We start from the raw sequence: 23456 nt of genomic DNA, 5'->3' as shown, positions 1-23456 counted from the left end.
TTGCGTGGCTTTGCATGGCTTAGTAAATCTACAGCAGGGATACTCAAAGTATGGCCCAGGAGCCGCAAGCAGCTCTCCTGACCTTCACATGCGGCCTGGTGTACAGCTGCTGTTTACTTGACGGAACACTAATAGTACGAAAGATGGTAATTAAAGGGCGAAGCATTTATTTCTAACAAAACTAACTTATTAACTAAAGTAAAAAAGGAAGTGAAGGTGTTCTGCACCACTGAACTTTAGGCACCCATTGTTTTTTAAAGACATCTTGCAACAAGCGAGAAATGAATGTGAAAGTCTCTACAAAAATCTGAAAAAATTGTATTTCTTTAACATGTATAGGCGTTTCACCTTAGTATATCAGTGCATTGAGAAGTATTTTTGTAAACTGATCGTTTTCAAACTTATAAACTTTAAAAAATGTATGCTTCCCCCAACCCTGCAGTGCAAATTGTGAACCAAGAGGTAAGTCACTTGTTTTGTTCACCGCCTGAGTGGCCTGGGTTGCTATTATACATGGACAAAATCTGCCACCTCGCTGACATCAATGCAGCCCCTGGTAACATGACAGGACAAACTTTTTGACCCCTTGGAAAATGTTTGCTAGTACCTACAATCCAGAGAAACGCAAGGCAGCAGCAACATGCTGCTTTGCATTACTCTGTGCCGAGACTGCGTTAATAGGGTGGAGAGTGGGTGTTCCCATCCAACCACCCATTCTTTTTTAATGCATCTCAGATTTACTGAGAGTAATGAACCTAGGACTGTGTCAACATTGTAACCTTTCCCAACAGCGGCGCCACGAGGAAAAATATCTTTATTTCTCCCCGTTTTGTCCTCTTTCTATGTGTGCAGCATTCCACCCTCTCCCTTTCACGCAGTGCAGCACTGCAAGTTGTCTTGCTGCATTGCCTTGCGTGAAAGGTTTGATAAATCTGTCCTAGGCTCCATTCGAAAGTCCTCTTTGCACGCTCGAAAAACAAAGGGGCATATTATCAAGGGCCATATCGCCGCTTTAGCGGGACTTTTTCCCGCTAAAGCGGCAATATTTTTATCGCCCTATTAGCAAGCAGTCGCTAACAGCAGTTAGCGACAGATTTTAGGCGATAGCTACAGGTTTGGGGCCCGCTTTGCATGTTAGCGATGTTTATCGCTAATGACATGCAAAGTGGGCGTACCCAAACTGTTAGAAACTGAAAACAGTCGCTAACACAGCTATCGCCTATTAGCAAGGCTGGCGAAGCGACAAAAAAAATCGCGCTAAGTGCGATTATCGCTAAAACGCCGGCTCAGGCCTCTTCTTAACCTGTATATCCAATGGGAGGTGGATATTCAGGTTAAGTCCCCATTAGCAATGATGGCTGAATATCGCTGGATTCCCAGCGATATTCGCGCATTTCGCCGCTATCGCCAGATATTTTATCGCTTTGGAGCTAAACGTTGCTAATAGCACGTTATTTCTGCGATGATATCCGGCGATAAAAAAAAATACGCTAAGCACATTTAGCGATAATTATCGCTATTTATTGCTAATATGCCCCATTGTTTTTCAAGCGCACAAAGCAAAGCGTCCGTGCCGCGCTGCACTGCATGAAAGAGAGAGACTTGTCTTTACAACAGATGCTTTTTCGAAAAAATTATTTTTCATCGATAATTTGGTACTTTGGGGCATATTACCGACAAAGTGTCAAAGAGAGGTGTTAGCCGCCTTGGCTTAACGCCTCTCTTCGCCACTTCGGAAACGCTAGGCTGCACCATATTACCAAGGATATGGTGCAGCCTAGCGTTTCCCCCTGCGATGGCGATGTTTTACAACTTAACGCCAGCGCAGGCAGGGAGGTTTGTTTATATACAGGAAGGTGTTCCTTCCTGCACATAAACAAAGCTTATACAGGAAGGTGTTCCTTCCTGCACATAAACAAAGCTTAAATGCCATTTTGTAACTTACATGTGTGCTGCTTCATGCAGCACACATGTAAGTTACACATTGGTATTTTTAAAAAGAGGTTTGTTTATGTACAGGAAGGGTCACCTTCCTGTACATAAAGAAACCTTGGCATTTTGCTTTTTTGCACAAGGCAGCACACATGGAAAAAGCAAAAACGAGGAGAAATGAAGCATTTCTCCTTGTTTTGCCACCTTAAGAACAGGTCTTTCCTGTTCTTAAATTCGGCGCTGCCACTTATTATCGCCTCTCTTGATAATAGGTGGCAGCGTCGAAGTGAATGGGTGTTGCGGTGGAACGCCCACCGCAACACCCAAGGCACGCCCCCTTTCACGATGAGTTTATCGTGAAAGGGGCCCTCTTACCAAGGCAGCGTTAAGTCAATTAACTTGGCTTTAAGCCACGTTAATTGACTTAACGCTGCCTTGATAATAGGGCGATGCAAATATAGCCGCCTTATAGGCAGAAAAGTGCCGATGACGCGGCGATAAGGTGCTTGATAATATGCCCCCTAGTGTTTTTGGGCATAAGCGAAAGCTGAAATTTCGAACAAAAGTACCTGCTGCGCAAGTTTCTTTGTTGCTTTGATATATTTGAGAAGACATATCAGTAGTTGTGGATCGCCGTATTATTGTGGTCAGGATGGATTAATCTTTTCACTTAGACAAAGTGCTTAATTTGTGCCGGTTGTTACAGGTGGTGGGCTCCGGCAGATATTTCTGGGGACCAGGACTTAGTTTTCTAACTTAGAGTTTGAACTGTCGCCGCAAGCATCGGAGGAGCGGTTTATGGGCTGGCTGCAGAAGAAAGGAAATATATATTCCCGTGGTGATCTGTGCGGTGCCTTATGGAGTCCAAATAGCACTTAAAATGTATGTGTATATGAATGCAACTTTCTTGACCCTGCTCACACTTTAACCTGTACTTAATTTGTCGGGAAAAAAATAAGTGCTAGGGCTCTCTTTAAGATGTAATTTCCGCCTGGACTGCCCATTGCCACTGTCAGCACTGCCAACTACAGTAACAACACAACTACTAACCATCACACTCTTACAGTTATGAAGGTACCTTAAGAATATATTAGAATCTCCCTCCTACCAATGTATTTAAATTACTTCAAGAGATAAACACCCGCAAACCCCGCCCACCTCATGACTTTGTTGATGACTCCCTCGCATTGCTTAAAAGAATTCTAGCAAAATGTTGGTACCATTATTTCATATAAAATACTAAAATTTTCAAACAGAGGGTGTCGTGTCCATGAATTATGTTGAAAAGGCATCATAAGAATCTACTTTAAACATACACTGTTCAGAGCTGTTGTTACACGCCGGGCCCCTGAAACGCTAAGCGTGCCCATACTTCTTAAAGAAATTACTCGCATGGAACTAGTTACTCAGATATGGTACTACTAGAAACATTTCTAAAATCTCCGGGATGCTTATCATAATAGCTAAAAAAGTGACATGAACTGCTACCCTGACAGCAGACCAGTCAGTATTAAAGTCCATAATGTATATAACTTGCTTGTCATGGCTGCGTGCTGTTGCTCCCATTTTTACTTTACATGGACAGCTATAACTTTCTTTATATCGAACATGGTCATCATGTGCCTAGAGACAGAACACGCAGTAGTGCACACAATGTAACTAATTGCATACAAGCAGCATGAATCTGTATTCAATCACAAATTAAAATGTGCAGAAGTGAAAGCAAGCAGCAGCCTGGGCAAGCCAACTAGAACAGCGCAGGCTTCGGAAAGTATTTGAAAAGCTCATTAGCTCCTGTGGTTTATTTACCTTGCAGCCTCAACTGGCTCCCTTCAATCACCTCGTTGCAGCACCACTTCCAAGCCAATGAATAAAGCTGCTGGGTTGCAGACTTTGCACAAGCACTCCAGTACCAGTTTTTCAGTTGGCGCATAGCCACCAGACACACACATTACTATTGTGCTGCCGTAGTTCAAAAGCTCCGTACGTCTCCTGCCCTGGAGGCATACTTCTGGCGCACTAAACCAGCATGTCAAACTAGATCACACCCTGCATAGAGAACTCACAAGCGCACCTCTCACAGCACTATGCACCGATTCACTAGAGCTGCACCCACCGACGGTCAAACGTGAAGCAGTTTTTAATAGGATGCGAGAGCTTCTCAATATGTAAAAAAAAATAATTACAGTAATGCTAATCCTAGGTTAGAGTTAAAAAACACAAATTTGGAAGCATTTTCAGTAGTATGTAATAGCAGCAGTGAAAGACAAAAACATACTGATACAGCTGCTTGCATAGGCTTTATGTAATGTAGACAGCGTGCTCAGCATAATAACAAAGGAGGGTCACTGTGTGACATTCTTTAATCATTGCTCCTTGATGCGCGCTCTTAGCTGAAAGCACATTGGAACTAGGGCTGTTGATACGTGGGGGCTGGAGGGGCTAGGCACCCCACCATCATAATGCAAATCGCGGCACTCGCAAGTTAGCTTTAAACATCTGAAGATAAAGCGCGGGTGCCACGATTGCTTCAAAAGTAAGGAAATAGAAAATGTGCCTTTTTTTCCTATTTCCTTACTTTTGAAGCAATTGTGGCACCTGCGCTTTGCTTCAGATGTTTAAAACTAAAACGCGAGTACCGCGACTGAAACTAAAGTAAACATTGCGGTGCACGTTTTTTCTTTTCTTCTGTTTGTTTACTTTTGTTATAATGGCGGCACTGGCGCAAGTGCCCCATTGTAACAAAGGTTAGTAAATGGGGAAGAAAAAAAGCATGTTATCACTTAGTTGTCCCATTTCTATGCTGCCCTCAGAGGGAGAGGTTGTGGTTCAGGGGTTAGAGGTGCAGACAGCGTTCGAGCCTCAGCATCGGCTCAACAATGATAATTATTAGCGGCTCAATAATTGTAATTAGTAGAAAATCACGGATCTATTAATTAATTATAAATAAACAGGGATCTCTTAGGGGATGAAGAGAGAGACAAAAAAAAAAAATCTCCCCATGCCTATCCGAAAACAAGAAAAAAACGAGAGCACCATCTGTTTCCAATTACCGCCAATGCGATAATTGGAAACAGATGGGATTAAAGCTCGCTCCCGAGGACCCTAGGCCATGGAACAAACAAGGCGGGACAATCACCCACCTTGCACCAAGTGCGTGCTGTGTTTTAAAAAAAGACACATGCACAGGGCAATTGCGGGCTAATAAAAATAGCACACGCCACAAGCGTGTGTTCAGAGAACAAAAGCCCCTACTTAATGCCTCACAGAGCAGCGCATGCACTCTGGCTCAGGCGAGACCTAAAGAGTGAGGAATCTGCTATTAGTATCCATCAGAAGCTTGGATGCGATGAGAATGTGTCGGGGGCTTTACAGTGGGACATACGGAGAGCCTTCCTTGGATTCTGTCAGCGCTTTAGCTCTCTGCTCAGCAGCTTTTGATCTGCCTCAGGACACGGCTGGCATGCAGGGGCGGCTCCTCTGCTAAAGCAGAGGAGCGTCGCCTCACTGCTCTGTGAGCAGTTGGTTGCGGTGCGGCCTCTAACAGGAACAGGGGAGGAGTGGTAGGCACTCACTTAAGTGTGCAGGACTGTTTAGCCAGCCCTCTCGGGCCGACCAAACAGTCCTGTGCACATTGCATGTTCTTCATCCAAGCTGTACTACCATCCAGGCCCCCAGTCTCTCTCTGAGCGCCGAACCACGGAGCTCAGGCCGATCATGACACTGCTCAGCAGCGTCGTGTTTGGCTATGGGAGTCTGGAAGCCTGAGTGCTCGCTGTTCCTGGTTCCTGGCCTTGGAAGCGGGTGAAGAGGACCGAGAGTCGTCAGCCAGCCTGAAGCTAAGTGTTTTTTAATTATTTCTGTTCTTTTGTTTACCCCCACTCCTGCCCTTCCGCAACTCCAACCCCGCCACTCCAGCCCTGTTAAGTTGCGGCCGCCACTGCTGGCATGCATGGGCATTGCATGGAGATTATGCCAGTAGGCAGCAGTAGCACCAGTCACTTCAGTGTTAGGAGGTGACGGACTCTGGGATCGGAGCAGCTAATTGCTGTTCGTGGTTCACTTCACAGCTGCATGTAACTGTAGGGCTTGTAACTGTAGGTTTTCCTGTTCACATATGCTTATAGCATAAAGTATTTCAGGTCACTGTCACTTGTAGCTGCAGAACTCACAGGTGGATCATCACAGCAGCAGGCACACTTCTTAAAGGATGAAAGGGTGATATGAGGTTAGGTCTGAGAGACCTGGAGACCTACTCCAACCTCAGGTTGATGCCTGTTACACTCCCCAAGACAGTCTATGATTTCGCAGGCTGCCCCATTGCTCATGGGCTAAGTGGATGGGCTTCTTTTTCTTGGCAATTGTCTTACTGCAGTGATTAATATTCCATCACCTCTGGGAGACTGACTGTACAACAACCAGCCATGGATTACTGGATTACTGTGAATAGTTTGCCAATTAATCTCTCCCTTGGTCTGTGAGGAAAATGTAACTAAGTGGACAAGTTTGGAGAAGGAGATGGCTGGAGATACTGGTCAAGGATGTGCAAAATAATCCAAAATGTTTTCACTAGGGTTAGAATGCAGTGAGGTGAGATGAACAATGCTGGTGATGGCTAGCAGACTGACAAGAGTGTTCATTATTGTTTATGTGGACACGTCGCTGCAAGGCTATAGAAGACAAGTAAGTTGTTGCTAACACAGCTGCTAGACAACTCAGTGCCAGGGTGGCATCTTCTTTCACAGCAAAAAGATTGTCAGCAGGCAGTAACAATAGGATTGCCAACCGTCCAGAATTTTGCAGGTTTGTCCTGCATTTGTGGCTCCTGCCCCACACAGATGAGTGGAGCAAGGAGTGCATTATTTAACCAGGATCAGTGTATTAAAGTAGTAGGCCTGAGACAGCATCACACTACTACTTGCTGTAATAGCTATACATTTATCACCACATTGCAATATACCATGAGACTCAGCACCTCTCCTCTCCTTCAGGTAATAATTAGCCTGTTTTAACAAAACATTTAGTAAGAGCATTTACATTGATTCTTAAATAGTCACAAATCTGCTAATTTAGAGGAGAGGAATACGTATAAAAATTGATTGCCTAAGAGCTCACAATCTGGCCAAATGGGAGGGTTGGATTATAAACTGCATCTTGGTCAATGCTTAGTTTGCAAAATAAAAAAGTGCCAGGTCCCTCATCAGGAGGCTACTGCAGCTTGCACCATCCATGGCCTTTGCCAGAACTGCCAATGACAGTATCAACACAACTACTAACCATCACACTCTTATAAAACTTACAATTCAGAATATTCCAGGCCCCCAAAGCTATAAGAGTGGCTTGACCAGTAGGTATTAGTCATTTTTAATGTATCTTAAATTAATAAATAACTATTATCTTACATGTCTCTGTATTAGACAACAATGCCAACTCATGGAAGAATGTCGTAAGTGCCGGTGTTGACAATTAAGTGCTGGTGTAGAGCACCGGAAACCAGCAGCTCAAATTAAGCACAGCTCCTAGTTACACAGTCCTCTAGACCACAACAGGAGTGGCAGTGATTCCAATGGCACGCCAGGCAAATGCCACTGTTGTGGGAGCTGTCCATATTTAAAATACGGTGCATGTTTTAAGCATATTTCAAGCATAGAGGAGTGGGAAAGTTGAGATCATTTGTCAAATATCCTATACCAAGGTTAAAGCGTACCCACTGGACCTGATCCTATGGACGGAAGTAGGTGGTTACTGGCCCGTTTGCATAACAGATACTGAATATGCTACTTACCAGTATGCATCTGTTCTTGGCATGTAGGGCTGCTGACATTCATATCTATAGCATAGATCGCCGCCTAGTGTTGGGTCCGGATGATTGCACATTGTTGTCCTGGAAGAGTCTTCGAAGTATCACCAGATAGGTGGCTCCTCCCCTGGACTACAGTGCGCATGGGCATCAACTCCATCCCCAGATTGTTTTTAGCCATTGTGGCGAAGATGGAGTGTAACAGTGTGAGCGATGACCATGCTAACTGTAAGTTTGAATTCTGCAGCCGCTACAGGCGCCGGGGAGGAGGGTGGGCGATATGAATGTCAGCAGCCCTACATGCCAAGAACAGATGCATACTGGTAAGAAGCATATTCATGTGGGCTGCTGAATTCATATCTATAGCATAGAATATATAGCAGTCCCTCCATTAACGGCGGCCGCCTGTGCCAGCTGCAGACGTTTGAAAAAGTGTCTTAAGAACAGCCTGCCCTACAGCTGCTTGCTGTTTGGAGTGCACATCTACACAGTAGTGTTTAGTAAATGTGTGTGGTGTAGACCATGTGGCTGCTCTACAAATGTCTTCCAAAGGGATATTACCAAGGAAAGCCATGGAGGCCCCCAACTTGCGGGTGGAGTGGGCTCTGGGGGGCACCGTCAAAGTGCGCTTAGCCTTGTGATAGCAAATTTGAATACACTTAACGATCCACCTGGCTATACCTGCTTTGGAAATGGGGTTGCCTTTGTGCTGGGCCGAAAAGGCAACAAAGAGTTGTTGTGTCTTCCTAAAATCCTTGGTCCTATCGATGTAGTACATCAAAGCTCGTTTGACGTCAAGAGTGTGGAGCATTCTTTCGGCTACTGTCTCTGGGTTTTGAAAGAACGCGGGCAGTTCAATGGTCTGATTGACATGGAACTGTGAAACCACCTTAGGAAGAAATTTAGGGTTAGTGCGCAGCACCACCCTGTTCGAGTGAATTTGTATGAATGGCTCTTGTACAGTGAGCGCCTGGAGCTCACTAACACGTCGCAGAGACGTAATGGCTATTAGAAAAGCCACTTTCCATGTTAAAAACTGAACCTCGCATGAATGCAGAGGCTCAAAAGGTGGGCCCATCAGCCTGGTGAGGACCACATTAAGGTTCCATACAGGAGCTGGCGGGGTCCTGGGAGGGATGACCCGTTTCAGTCCTTCTAGGAAGGCTTTAATGGCAGGCACTCTGAAAACGGAGAGATGCTGCCTGTTTTGGAGATAAGCTGCTATGGCGGATAAGTGTATCTGAATGGAAGCATATGTCAGCTTGCATTTGTAAAGATGTAACAAATAACAGATGATGTTGTGAGTGGATGCATCTAGCGGGTTGATGTTGTGTTCTGTACAGTAAATGACAAACCGCTTCCATTTTGCTGCATAGCAAGCTCTGGTGGTGGGCTTTCTTGCCTCCCGTATGATATCCATGCAGTCGGGAGGCAAGTTAAGGTAGCCAAATTCTAAGACTTCAGGAGCCAGATCGCCAGGTTGAGCTGTTGCGGGTCTGGGTGCTGAATGTCGCCATGGCTCTGCGTCAAAAGTCTGGGTGTGAGGTGCAGCCTTTGATGCGGTACCACGGAGAGTTCTAGAAACGTGGTGTACCATGGTTGGCGTGCCCACGTTGGAGCAACCAGGATGTGTGTCATCGAGTGTTGCTTTAGCTTTCGTGCCACCGGCGGTATGAGAGGTGCTGGGGGAAAAGCGTACGCAAATCTGCCTGACCAGTTCATCCATATAGCATTGCCCTGCGACTGTGGGTGAGGGAACCTGGCGGCAAAGTGTTGGTATTTTGCGTTTTCCCTTGTGGCAAACAGGTCTATCTCTGGATGACCCCACTGCTGGAAGTACGGGTGGAGTACTGATGGATGTATCTCCCACTCGTGCATTTGGTGGCTGTACCTGCTGAGCAGATCCGCCATCTGATTGTCCTTGCCCGGGAGGTGTTCCGCCATGAGGAAGATGTTCCTCTGAATGGCCCACTTCCACATGCTCTGAGCCAGATGAGACAACTGTGGAGAGTGTGTACCACCCTGCTTCTGAATGTAGTACATGGCTGTCATGTTGTCCGTCCGGATCAACACGACTTTGTTGCACAGATGAACTTTGAATGCCTTCATCGCCATGAAGATTGCCATCAGTTCTAGGTAGTTGATGTGCATCTTCTTTTGCTGCGTTGTCCATAGTCCCTGCACCGTGTAGTGGAGTAAATGAGCTCCCCAACCCTGGAGAGATGCGTCCGTCGTCAGGATAATTTGTGGCACAGGCTCCTAGAACGGTCGGCCCTTGCAAAGGTTGTGTGGATTCCACCAATGCAGAGAGTTGTATGCCCGACTGGTCACCAACACTAGGTTTTTTAACTGTCCGTGAGCCTGATTCCACTGACGTGCCAAGCACTCTTGAAGCGGACGCATATGTAGCCTCGCGTGCGGGACTATGAAGATGCAGGAGGCCATCATGCCTATCAACTGCATGAACACTCTTGCTGGAAGCGAGTGTTGCGGTCTGAACTTCTGGATGAGCGACTGAATGCTGTCGATCCTCACAGAATTCGGCTGAGCCGTGGCTGCCAGAGTATCTATTGTCGCGCCCAGATACTGCCGCACATGGGCTGGCTGAAGGTGCGATTTGGGATAATTTAGTGAGAATCCCAGACTGTGAAGAAGGTGAATGGTGTGGGACATGTTGGCGGCGCACAGCTGGGCCGACTTTGCTTGGACAAGCCAGTCTTCCAGATAAGGGTAAACGTGGACGTTCTGCCTCCTGAGGTGCGCAGCCACTGTCGCCAGGCATTTTGTGAACACCCTGGGCACCGTGGTCACCCCGAAAGGTAGGACCTTGAACTGATAATGCCGACCCTGAATGGTGAATCTGAGGTATTTTCGGTGTGATGGATGTAGTGGAATGTGAAAATATGCATCCTTGAGTTCCACGGTTGCGAGGAAGTTTCCCTGGTTGAGCAACGGAAGAACTTGCTGCAGCGTCAGCATGTGAAAGTGTTCTGAGGGAATATACTGGTTTAGGGGTCTGAGGTCCAGTATGGGTCTGAGGGACCCGTCCTTCTTCAGGATTAAGAAGTACAGGGAATACACTCCTGTGCCTTCTTCCTCCACCGGCACGAGCTCAATTGCCCCTTTTTGCAGCATGACAAGTACCTCCTGCTGCAATAAGAGCAAATGCTCTGTGTACAAAGGACGGTGTTTTGGTGGCATGTTGGGTGGAGTGGATGTCAACTCCAGACAATAACCGAACTGGATAAGTTTCCTGACCCACCTGTCTGTGGTGATGGATTTCCAGACTGGCAGGAACTGCTGGAGTCTCCCCCCGACAGGTGTGGTATGGTCGGGGGGCAGTGGCAGGGCGTCACTGTTTGTTGGTGGCAGAGGAACGGGAGTTGTTATTTCCACGGCCTCTGCCCTTGGCACTCTTGCCCCGATAGCCGCCTCTACTCTGCTTGGTGTAAGAGGACTGCGCCCCACCTTTAGTGTATTGCGTTTGCTGGGACATCAGGCCTCTGGAAACAGCTCTATTGCCTGAGCGACGAAAAGTACTGCCCCTAAACTGTTGGGACTGGAGAGCTCCCATGGACTTTGCAGTCTCGGTATCCTTCTTTATTTTTTCCAGTGTGGTGTCCACCTCAGGACCAAATAACCTATCAGGGTTTACCGGCTGATTGAGGATGGTGGTTTGTATCTCTGGCTTGAAACCGGAGATTCTGAGCCATGCCTGACGTCTCAACATCACACTGGTGTTAATGGCCCTGGCCGCGGTGTCCGCCACGTCCAGTGCACATTTAATAGAAGCGTTGGAGATGAGCTTCCCTTCCTGAATGAGCATCTCCGCCGCCTCTTTATACTGATCTGGTAGATGTTGTAACAGGGTCTCTAGTGTGTCATAGTGCGCCCTGTCATATCTGGCCAAGAGTGCCTGAGTGTTTGAGATACGCCAGATATTGGCTGTTTGAGCCGCCACCCTCTTCCCTGATGCCTCCAGCACTTTAGATTCCTTGTCAGGGGGAGGAGCATCACCAGTGGTTTGCGAATTCGCCCTCTTCCGGGCATTAGAAACGACCAGAGAGTCCAATGGCAACTGGCCCTTGATGTAGGTAGGGTCGCCAGGTGCCGGCTTATATTTTTTTTCAATTCTAGGGTTGATGACCCTGGCACGTGTGGGTTCTTTAAAAATGTCTGCAGCATGTTTCAGAACCCCTTTCAACATTGGGAGAGGTTTTTTTTTTTTTTTTTTTTAAAAACCTTTATTGTGACAGAAAGCAAATACAATTGCAGGCCAGCAAGAGCACAGCTGGCCAGTATCACAGAGACGGTCAATGCAAATCAATAAATCAAAACACATACATCCCGCCTCCTCAATTCCACATCAACACCCAGGATACTGTCGCACCGTAATGGTACCAGGATAAAAGAGGTTTTGTTTTTTCTTAAAGTTCAGAGATAGAACAGGATCCGATGTCATACAATCTAATAACATTGGGAGAGTTTTGACAGTCTTTTCTGCCGTGGAAAAGGTATCAAAAAGGAAGTCCACGTCAATAGGGTCAGCGTGCAGCTGGACGTCGTGGTTTTTAGCCGTCCTCTCAATTAGAGCATTAAATGCAGCAGAATCCTCAGTAGGAGAGGTTTTGACATTGTACACCTGAGTGTCCGGGGCAGTTTGCGGATCCCCTGGGTCCCCTGCATCTGCCCAAGAGTCCTGGTGATCCTCAGGATCAGTGTTGGCAGGAAAGTTATACTCCTCGTCATCACCTTCCCCAGCCTCCACATCTGAATAAATGGGTGAGGGTGTAGCAACTCTTGGAGTCCGTGGAGCAAGTGGCTCAACCGGAACCGGGGAATCCGTAGAAGGCTTCTTGCGCTTCAAAGGAATCGTGTAGGACTCCAAAGGCTGTGTCGCCGTGATCTTTCTCTTGTAGAGGGTAAGTTTACTGGTGTCGGCGTCGATAAAGTGTTCCGACTGCTCCTCCATCAAGGGTTGTCGATGCTTCAAGCTCCCAAGCTGCTGAGAAGGCTTCGACCCTGCAGACCCTTGAACGGGCGCTTTGGCGACCGACCTTGGTGCGAAGGCCTTCGGTGCCACCTTCGGCGGCAACGTTAACAGGAGTGGCGTCGAAGACTTTGGCGTTTTGGCAGCCTGCTTCGGGGTGGAAGCATCCTTCGGATCGACCGCGGAAGCCTTGTTCTTGATGCGTTGCAGTGAGTCCGACACCTGCTTCGTAAAGGAAGCGGACGGTTTCGTCGACCCGACAGACGTCCTCGGTCCACCAGCGTGTGAAGACTCGAGCGTCGATGTCTTGGTCTTCTCCGGCCGAGGTACAGGATCAGCCCTCTTAGGTGCGCCGTGTCCTCCTTCCGCGTCGACGGCCTTCGGCGCCGACGACTTCGGGTCGGCGGCCTTGACTCCTGGGTTTGGGGCCCCAGTCTTCGGCTCGACGCCCTTGATCGATTTTGGATCGACGCCCTTGACCGACTTTTGCTCGACGCCTTTGTTCGACTTCACCGGGTCGACAGCCTTCTTCGGCTTCGGCTGCCCCGACATATCGGAAGACGAGGAGGCGGCCAGAGGGACAGACGTCTTCTGTTTCGATGGCGTCTTCATCACTTTTTTTTCCGTCGACACCGAAGGTTTCACTTTCGGTTTCGTTTTGACCAACGGCGGCTCCGCAGAAGTGTCCGTAGCCGGGCCCGTAGGCGAGGCCGTGGATCTGGGGTAAGGTCTTGGGTAAGGCCGTGTGGCGATCCTGCGACCTGAGCCTTAGTGATTGTTCGAACGGGGCATAGCTCTTCGCCTGAGCTATCTTCCATGGCCCCATAGGCCTCATTGTCGTCTCCTACCTCGTCGACGACTTCTTCTGCATCGAGCGCTTCGACGTCCGCGTCGTAGTCGTAGTCGATCTCCTCCGCTGGAGGTGAAATCTGCATATGAACTTCTTGTTCGTCTGCTTCTTCTCTCTCGAAGATGTCCACCGGTGCCGGGGCCGACTGCTGGGTCTCCAGGCGCGCCACGCGCCGAAGTCGAATCGTCTTCTTCGATCGAAACCGGGAACAAGCCATACAGTTGGCTTCATCGTGGTCCGGCGACAGGCACTTGTTGCACACCGGGTAGACGTCGATGTGGGGATACTTCGATCCACACACGGGACATTTCTTGAACGGGCTCCGTTCCATGATGTGTCGTCGAAGTCTTGTTGCGTCGACTGGGCCTCGAGCACCGAAGAGCCACGCGACTCCTCGGGATGTCCGACTCGGGAACTGAGCCGGAGCAGAGCTGGGCACCGAGCGCAAAACAATACCGACGGTATAGGAAAAGGCCTTCAGGCCTTAAGAAAAGTCTATATCGATTCCGAACTGGAGATAACGAATATACATCCGAACCCAATGGCGGAAAAAAACAATCTGGGGATGGAGTCGATGCCCATGCGCACTGTAGTCCAGGGGAGGAGCCACCTATCTCGTGATACTTCGAAGACTCTTCCAGGACAACAATGTGCAATCATCCGGACCCAACACTAGGCGGCGATCTATACTATAGCTATGAATTCAGCAGCCCACATGCCTCGAACTTATATTTACCATTGGTGTTTTAAAGCTTAAGACTATTTTATTCCACTTGGATACCTGAGTTGTTAATTTTCTCAACTTGTCATTCAAAGGTTGCACTAGAGAGCTGTCAAGGCTCTCCAAGAGAGGGTAAGAGGATTAGAAATCAAATGCAGTATGAATACTAATCACATTTGATAAGCTCAGTCTCCGGCTGAGTTATATCTTTTGAGATGGTCTGATTTTGGAAAGCGGGATTTAAAATGAGACCCCCAAAATGCACTATCTACGCCCAGTCACCTACACATGAATAAACGTCTTCTGATGTCTAGGTGCGCACAAAGTGTCTCTGTGTGTGCAATGTGCTTGCAAGCGTGTGATAATGGAAAGTTGGCCACCATAAGTAACAACTATTACTAAGTCAGTCTATTTTCCCTTATTAAATTTATTTAATGTAGTTCAATGACTCCAAAAAGGTCTTTGTAACATACAGCTCTGCCAAGTTGGACGTAGGTTAAATTTGGAGCAAACATGCTCACTGTGGCTGGAACAGCATTATGAAATGCTTTGTGTTAAAGTTTATGTTACAAACTTGGTGAACTTTAATATCGATTGAAAGATTATCTTAAACAGTGTTGTATCACATCTAATTGTTATCTTATAAAGTTGCTCTGTTGAACAGAGTGATAATAAAATTACATGGTAATTTCAATGTTTGTATACAATACGTTTTGTAGATTGATTGTGATAATGCTGTCATTTCCAAAATGCGTTTTCAAGCTGGGTTTCTGGCATTTATGCGCTTTTTTTATAAAAAATAAAAATGAAGATAAAAAGGAGGGGATCTACGACAAGGCTAAATGGTCCTTCACCAGGGTGACATAGGGGATTGCCTCAGCCCTGACAGACCCTTAGACCGCAATGGTCTAAAATGCCCCCTCGGTCTTGCATCAGCCAATAATCATCCAATTTTCCTCCTTCCCGCTCTTGTCAAACTTTTGGGACATTGTGTTGTAAAGTAGATGCATTTTTTGAGACATTAACTATGTCCTTGACCGTTTTTACGACAACAGCAGCACAGAGGATGTGGTAGTCACTGTCACTGGTGATCATCAGTTGACAGCAGTCAATGACATCAACACTCATTTGGTTAGATAGCTCAGATTTTTTCAACAGTACCTAAACAAAACCTCTCACCACAGAGGTTGTTGGTAATCAGTACAAGGAGGAGTCATCTTGAATTGGTTCTTTTCTTAACAGGCCCACCCAAAAATAACACTCAGTCAACAAATGATGCCACTGATTGACGCATATCATAAGGGTCTAGTCTACTTTTGCCCTACATGTTTAATGTTTATCCGCCCACACTTGCAGACCTCATCCACTCCAAAAGTTTCCCAAGTCATGCTAATGCTGATGATACTCACCAACTTTTTCAATTTTGTGGATGAAATTTCACCAAATCTGAGCTTCGACTGCATGCTGGAGATCAGTGAGGTCAAATTGGCCAAAACTGGCTCAAGTTGATTATCAAAAATAAAAAGATATAGGGCTATAGAACTTGGGCCCTTCACCTTGCTGCTAGTGTTTCTAAAAACCTCGGAGTAAAAATCTACAGTAAAGTGCACATATTTGTCCAGATCTCTGCATTTGTTTCTACTGACACCTTTCAGCTGAAAACAATTCATGTACCTCTTCCGTATCTCAAACTAGAATGTCTTGTATGGAGGTATCAGCTTTACTCGGGTCTCGGTGCAATCAGCGCAATGCCATCCGTTTGGGCATCAAATACCCTTATGGCAATGCCTCCACATCATTTAGATTAAGGCAGCTAAAAATATTACTTCTGCTCCCAGATTTAGTTGCAATTTTACTACATTCCAACCTTTGTATTGGCTACTGGTTCATTCTAGAATTACTTTTAAGACACTCAGTCAATGTGTCTTTATTTGTATCAGTCAGTTAAAACCATTACACAATAGATTTTTTTTTTAAACAGCACGTTTTCTCATACAGGTCTGTATACAACTATATATACAGTTTTACTTAATAATTGCATAATCAATTTAACATGAATCTTTTAGTTATTTAAGTGTTGTGAATCAAAGTGGCAAAGTACTTTGACAAAGTGCCCAATTGCATTTATTTTAGATAGGGCTCATTTATGCTCTCGTCAGTGTTGGTTTATAAACTCGTTATTATAAAATAAGAGCCAGAGCTCATAAGGTCCAACAAGATTCATGTGTCTGGAGCTTAATTATTCTGTTCCCGAGTCTGTGACTCAATAATGTGATTCCTGTGCACAGGCGCCTGTACTGCGCACTGGAGTGGCCTGTCACTTTAGTCTATCTTAGTTTCCTATTAATAACTTGTGCTTTATTTTTCAGCCTGTGACAGTCTTCTTAATGTTATTGTTTGCTTTGTGGATAGTTTTAATGATTTTATTACTCAAAGATCAATTAAAAGACTATTATGCAAATAAAAACAGCAGACTATTTGGTTCATGTATAGTCTAATAAGAGAAATTCCGAGGAGTTGTCACAATAATGGAACACAGTAAATAAATATATCTTCTGGTTATAGGCATTTAAACGAATGCTTGTCACTACAGGCCATAGTTCTATTTAACTTTGAAGTGATGAGTTGGATGGTTATGATTACCTCTCAAGTCCTAGATGTAATTTTGGTCTAGCCATAAAAAGTGCTGGTGCGTAAAATGGGTTTTTTTAAAACCCATTTTAAGGGTTGTTGGTCAATATGACTTACAAACATAGTTAAAAGTGCATTGAATTGAAGGTAGCAAACGTTTTGAGATCTTAAGCTTGATAATGGTTACAGTGCTCATTTAAAACTGAATCAGAATACCTAGGGAGGGCCTGCCATTAAATTAACAGGAAATACAAATGTCTAATTTACACTTGGGCATGTCCAATGCTACTGACCTGCAGCTTTTCCTAAAGAAATGCGAGCAAGCAGCAAGGTTGTTTAGATACCGTTTTCTTTGTGTAGTAGTCTGGTCTAAGTTTCTGGACTTTGCGCCGTGGTTGAAGGGGAGCAAAACAAGAATGAATGGTTTTTCTGAGCTATTTTACAAATTTCCTGCGATGTGCGAGAATAGTGAAGTCAGATTGTGAGAGACCTACTGCCGATGCCTCTGTACAAGTATGGGACCCCTGCCTCAAAAATTTTGGCCTGAGTAGGGCTCCCCTTTTTTCGATCATGATGGGGAAGCAACACAGAAGGTGCAACCATGATTCTCGTTTATAGTTGCATAACCTACAGGCGTCTCCATTATCTTGCTTGGCCCATGCAGGATTGAAATCTGATATTGGTAGGCCAAGAAGACAAATGTACATAATGCCTCTCCGTGTTCTGCGATTGATGGCAGCTGATAGGTAAGTCTGCGCTCTTGAAACCAAGTACAAAGAGTTTAAGGGGCAGAAGGTCTCCAAAGATTTTACAGAGGCTTGATCTTGCTTAAATGAGGCCAGTCGTACCTGTCTGTTGAGAGTCTTTTTCCATATCATGTACAAAATGGACTACAGTGAAAATGCTGTTGGGCTTATTGCGGAGGTTGCTACTGCTCTCTGTCGTAGACTGTTCCCCGTTTTTTCAAAGACAGATCTGAGGCAGGCCTTGAGAGAATTCTCTGGTGCTTTCAGTATACAAATGTAAAAATGCCTCTATACTTAGAGATTGTTTCATCAGACCAAGTTCCAATCTAAGTCTCGATTTAAGGAGATGTTTCGGGAGTTGGAAAATGTTCTTATATCCGTCACACTGAGCGAGTTCCAGGCGTTCCGAGCAGTCTCCAGGAAAGGCTCGATGTCCACATTACAAAGCTGAAAGAAGGGAGGCTTGAGTAACTTTGATTATTCACTCTGCAGCAGGGCTATTTAATTTACTGTTGAGACAGACTAGTCCATAAATGATTACTATTGATTCATTTTTAGTGATCTTTTGTTAGCAGATTCAGCAAACCACACCCCCAGATAGTTTTATTTAGGTGCCAAAATGATGGTCTTAGGTCCCATGGTACCTGAAAGCAAGTTCTTGTTCTTTAGTGGGCTAATACTACTATTTTGGTCATTTCTGGATTAATGTTGAGAACTTTTTTCTCCCTGTATGCATGAAGGCTGGTCAGTGCTCACTGGAGACCCACTTTGGTATGGTCCATAATAATAATGTCATCCTCATACTGAAGGATGGGAAGCGGTCTACGGCACAGACGAGCAAGGCTACTATTTGCCAAAGCCTTCCCTAAACCTGCTTTGTAGAAGTTAAAAAGTAGGGAGCTAGCACACAGCCTTGCTCCAAACCCTTGAAAGTGGGGATTTAGGGGATGAGTGTGTTTGGGACGATTATCATACAAACCCACGTTGCAGAGTACAGAGAGATTATGGCCCTTTGAACATTAGGTGGAATGCCCCAGTGTGCTAGTTTCCTCTACAGAATCGGTCTATCAACTTTGTTGAACGCCGCAGTAAAATCTAAGAAGTAACAGAAGAGTGGGAGTTGTTTATGTTGAGCGGCTTGCTGGATAAAGGCAGCTAATGCGATGATGATGTCAGTAGTGGCTGCTCGTCCACGAAAGTCTGTTTGAAAAAATGAGAGCAGCCCGTTTTCTGCTACCCAAGTTTCCAGCTTTTTTAGTAACATTTGTGCATATGCTTTTGCTTTTAAGTCTAGCAAAGCTATTAAGTGACAAATTGCTTTGATGGGTTGCCTTTATCGAATATCGGGCATACAGTGGAACCTCTCCAAGCTTCTGGAATGTGGCACAAAGTAAGGCAGAATTGAAAAGCAGGGTTAAACGAGATACCCAATCATCTGGTGCACATTTGAAGGTGCCTGCTGAAAGGCCGTTGGTGCCTGACGCTCCGTCACCTTTCATATACTTGATAGGTTTTAAGATTTGAAATTGTGAAGTTAACTCCTGTTGGTCCCCTCAAAACTGCTCAGTGGGCCCTTGTTTGTCCATACAGATTGTAATTTCGTGGAGAATATTCACGGAGCTCCAGAAGTGAGTCAAGGATCTAGCCTTAAACATGCTCTGTGTCTTTAGCCATTCCTTCTCTCGCAAAGCTGTCTTGGCTTTCCATACAGTTTTTTTGTATGTTTATCGCGAGTTTTTAACTATCCTTAAGTTTTTACTCGTGGGGTTGGTTTTGCATAGCAGAGCCTTTGCCTTAGGATCTTCCATTGTGAATTGATATTCTGGTTGTGTGGCTGTTCGTGGAGGGTGCTTCGAGGTGGCTTTGGGAGGTGGTTACGGTACCGGATGCCCAGGATGGCCTCTGGCATATATGAACTCTTTAGTCATTATGTCCCACTGATTCAAAATCGCTCCCCCAGTTAAGTTATTGTAGTTGTTGCTCAGCCTGCTATGCCATTTGAGGACCTGAGCAGAGTGTGTAGGGCGCCATTTGATTCTCCTGACAAGGGTCTTTGTTTCTGCTCCTGTTGAAGTACCCACTCTGTGAAATGTATTTGCTGCCGGAAGCCCTAGGTCTAATGTTAAGGCTCTGGAATTGAGATCACATTCTTCTCGATTTGTTATTTCAAACTTGAGCAAGTGATCTGCCAGGAGAGAGGTCATAAAATTATAATTGATTGTTGATAAACCTTTAAATGTGGGACAAGACATGTTTTCGGAGTCAGGGCATATCGTCACTTGATCCATTGACATTAAGGTGAAAGAAGCAAGTAGTCCATTGACTTGTTCCTGTTCCTTATTTATTTGTACCTTCGTGGGATCTTTCCCAAGGGTCTTACTGTTAAAATCTCCAGCAATCACTACTTTGTGGTAGGATGGGACAAAAGAATTTCTTCCAAGCTGGTACAAAGATAGTCAATTTTGCATGATTTCTGGTTTTTTGAGGGTTGAAGTAACATTTGATAAGGAGCAGAGAGAAGGCCTTCTGACTGAACCTTAGCCCTTTTACTGATACTACTTGCAACCCCAGGTTATTTTGGTTGAATGGAGTAGCTTCAATTGTATCTGCATGCTTTATAAAAATTGAAAGGCCATCATTTGGCCCGCTGAATAAGCTTGTACATGTGGCGGTCTTAAATAACTCATAAAAACCATATAATACTGTGGAGCTTAGCGCCAAAGTTTCCTGTAGACAGATGATATCACTGTTTGCAGGTAGGCTCGTATAAATTTCAATTTCAAGGTGGATTCCAGTCTGGCCACATTCCATGAGGTGATTGTGAGCTCATTCTTCTTTGGTAGTTTTGGAGCCTGGGGATGGGATGATTGCAGACAGAGATCCTGAGTGACCCCAGCAATAGGTTTGTAGGCTGCCAATCTGAAAGTTGGTTAGCTGGTTCAGACCTTCAAGGTTCTGAGTTCTAGGGTGGCATCTAACATTTCTGTGGTTGTTGACACAGGATACTACTAAGGAGTTTGACGGTTTTGAATCACTTGGTAGCCAGTCGTGGGCCACATGCGCCCTTCAGTATGCTTTTGCGTTGTACAATGGGATCTTCTAAGAGTAATACATGCGGGTATTTTGGCAGATGTCGATTTTATATGCGATTCTCTCAAAATCGCGTCTCTGATGGCAGTAGTTCCCCATTTGGTAACTGTGGTCTCTGATGTCCCTTTTCCAAGAGTTTGAGCGAAGCTTACGAAAATTAGATCAGCTGATGTCAGTTTTTTCAGTAAGGGAATATGTTGCATTTAATGGACCAAATTACCTCTAGTTAGTGTGTCCAGGGGCCCGCTGGAAATAAAGTGAGGGATTAAGGCCAGGCCCAAATCGTCACTGCCATCTACCATTGGAATTGCTTCTATTGAGGAAGTTTCGACTGTCAATTGTGGGGTACTAAATACGCTGCTGGTACCTCCTAAAAAATCATTTGACTGAGTATTTATAAGAGAGCTACTCTGATGAGTTTGTCTCGAGTTGAAGTTAGAATCATCATAATGATGTAGCCTTCTGTGTTTCCCGTGAATATCATTTCCCCCAATCTGGAGGTAGGTCTGGTGTTTGTTCCGTGCTATTCAAAGATCTAGGTACGGGTCGGTTTGATTGTTACTTAACGCCTTAACTGCGGCGGTTTTTCTGCCACGGTGCTGGCGTTCTAAAGGGTGGGCGGGGCTGCGTCGGCCGTTGGCCGACGGCAGCACTGGGGAGCACGGAAGGGGTTAAGGTGTCTCTAGTGTCCCCGTTATGCAAAGGGAGAGTCAAGTTGCCGTGGGACTGTGCAACAAGATCACAGAAAGCTTCCCTGGTTTCCTGGCAGATTGATAAGTGAAGCCCTGCTTGATTGTCAGCCATTAACCCGGACATGGCAGGCATGGAAGTATCCCCTATGTAGTGTACTGCTGTTTGTTGTACAGTCCATTCTATGTTGGAAAGATGATTAGATTCTGGGGTGGATGGTACTCCCCGGTCCGCGCTGTTTCCTTGGGGAGCCTTGTTTCTTAAGGCTGACTCCAAGATTGTTGTTCCGAGTTGTGACTCTTGCTTGAGAAGTATTGCCCATCTTAATGGGTGTTTTTATGGTTTCATGTCCGTTAGTAACTAACAGGGCGATTATTTTCATTTTCTTAAAGTTACCTGTCTCAGAGTCCTGATGCGTAGAAATCCGTAGTGTTTCCGGCGTGCTCTCTTGTGAGCTTGTATTTTCTGTGGGCCCGCTGCTTAATTTGGAGTTTCGATTGAAAATCTGGAAGAGCTTACAAGCATTGCTTTGTTGAAATATACTTGATGTGGTGTGTGGCCAAGCTGTCTGCAGTCTACATTTCATAGGGTGCTGTTTTTTAAAACATTTTTTAAATTTCATTTTTGCTCTTCGCTACAGAGTGGGCAAAGTCTCATTTCCCCTTGAGAGCAAAAGTTTGAGGCCTTGAAAGGATGCACTTTCATCCGTCAGAAGATGATCGACAGGCTCCTGATATCTAGTAAGGGTGCCTATTTCCAGCTTTGTTGAGAGATAGTCTCTTGGTTCGATTACTGGGGGGTGACACTGGTTTCACTGTCAAAGGGGAGTTGTGGTTTATGGTTGCTTGGTGGACTAGCTGTTTTTTTCCTAATGTTGGTTCCCAAGAGGGTTTCCAGGAGCTTGTGTTGAGTTTTTAACACTGTGTAAAAGCACCCATAGAATATTCAGTAGTGAGCTTAATTTATCGATTAGTGGGGAGCAGAGTTGGCCCACTTCTGTCCGCCCACATTTATATTCCAAGATTCTTAAGCTCAACCCTAGGTCCATTAAACTTGATGCGATGGACTGAATTAGGTCATATTGGAGCTCCATCTTTTGTGACTGGCAAACAAGAACTTTGGCTATTGTGTCTTCTTTAAAGGTGAGAGAGGCCAGGGTTGGAGTTACTGGGCTTATGGGTCTGGCTGGCGCACAATCCCCTGAGCGGGTTAGAAGTGGGGAAGAAAACAAGTTACTTACCTGTAACTTTGGTTCCCCAGTATTGGTAACTTTCATAGATTCCCATAGCTTGTATCATTCCCCGTTGTCGGAATGGGAGTCTCGGTAAAAAAAATAACATAGCAGTAGGTACAAAGGAGAAAGAAAAAGGCCTAGGCCTCATTCCCTTTTGTAGCATATCCGCCTCTTTTTGTAAAAGATACCAAAACTAAGCATCTGCCAATCAGAAGAGCCTCACCCCATAGAACCCTCCTGAAGGAACCTCAGAGCCTCTGATTTTCGTAGCCATTGTGTAACAGTAACCACATCTGCTGTAGGCTGAACTTTCCCAGGGGAGGAGGGTGGGCGCATTGGAATCTTTGAAAGTTACCAATACTGGGGAACCAAAGTTACAGGTAAGTAACTTGTTTTCTTGTCCCAGTATTGGAACTTTCATAGATTCCCATAGCTTGTATCAGAGTAGCTAGCAGTAAGAAATAAAGCACATTTTGTGACATACAAAGAAACATGATTGCCTCTGTACCATCATGAAAGCAGAAGTAAATTATATACTGAAATAACAATTTGTATCAACAGTAAACACAAAATGTGCATAAAAAGGAAGGAGGGATAGTAGGGAAAGCTCACCAATCAGTGGAAGAGGTTCCTCATGACTGCCTGGCCCACAGCTGTGTCTTCCTGTGTCAAGGATTCCAAGCCGTATTGCTTCGTAAAGGTGTGCACACTGCTTTAAGTCGCAGCTCTGCAAATGTCTCTGATGTGTACTCCCGTGAAGAGAGCTGTAGAT

General features: G+C 45.4%; 1 protein-coding gene across 6 annotated transcripts in view; it reads right to left on the bottom strand.

The window, feature by feature from the left end:
• TEX14 (testis expressed 14, intercellular bridge forming factor) overlaps positions 1-23456 on the bottom strand; it is a 2253432-nt gene that overhangs the window by 2015856 nt on the left and 214120 nt on the right. The window lies entirely within an intron of this gene.

Source organism: Lissotriton helveticus, chromosome 3_1 (assembly GCF_964261635.1).
Source record: "Lissotriton helveticus chromosome 3_1, aLisHel1.1, whole genome shotgun sequence".
Classification (NCBI taxonomy): domain Eukaryota; kingdom Metazoa; phylum Chordata; class Amphibia; order Caudata; family Salamandridae; genus Lissotriton; species Lissotriton helveticus.
This window is presented reverse-complemented; position numbering and strand designations above follow the sequence as displayed.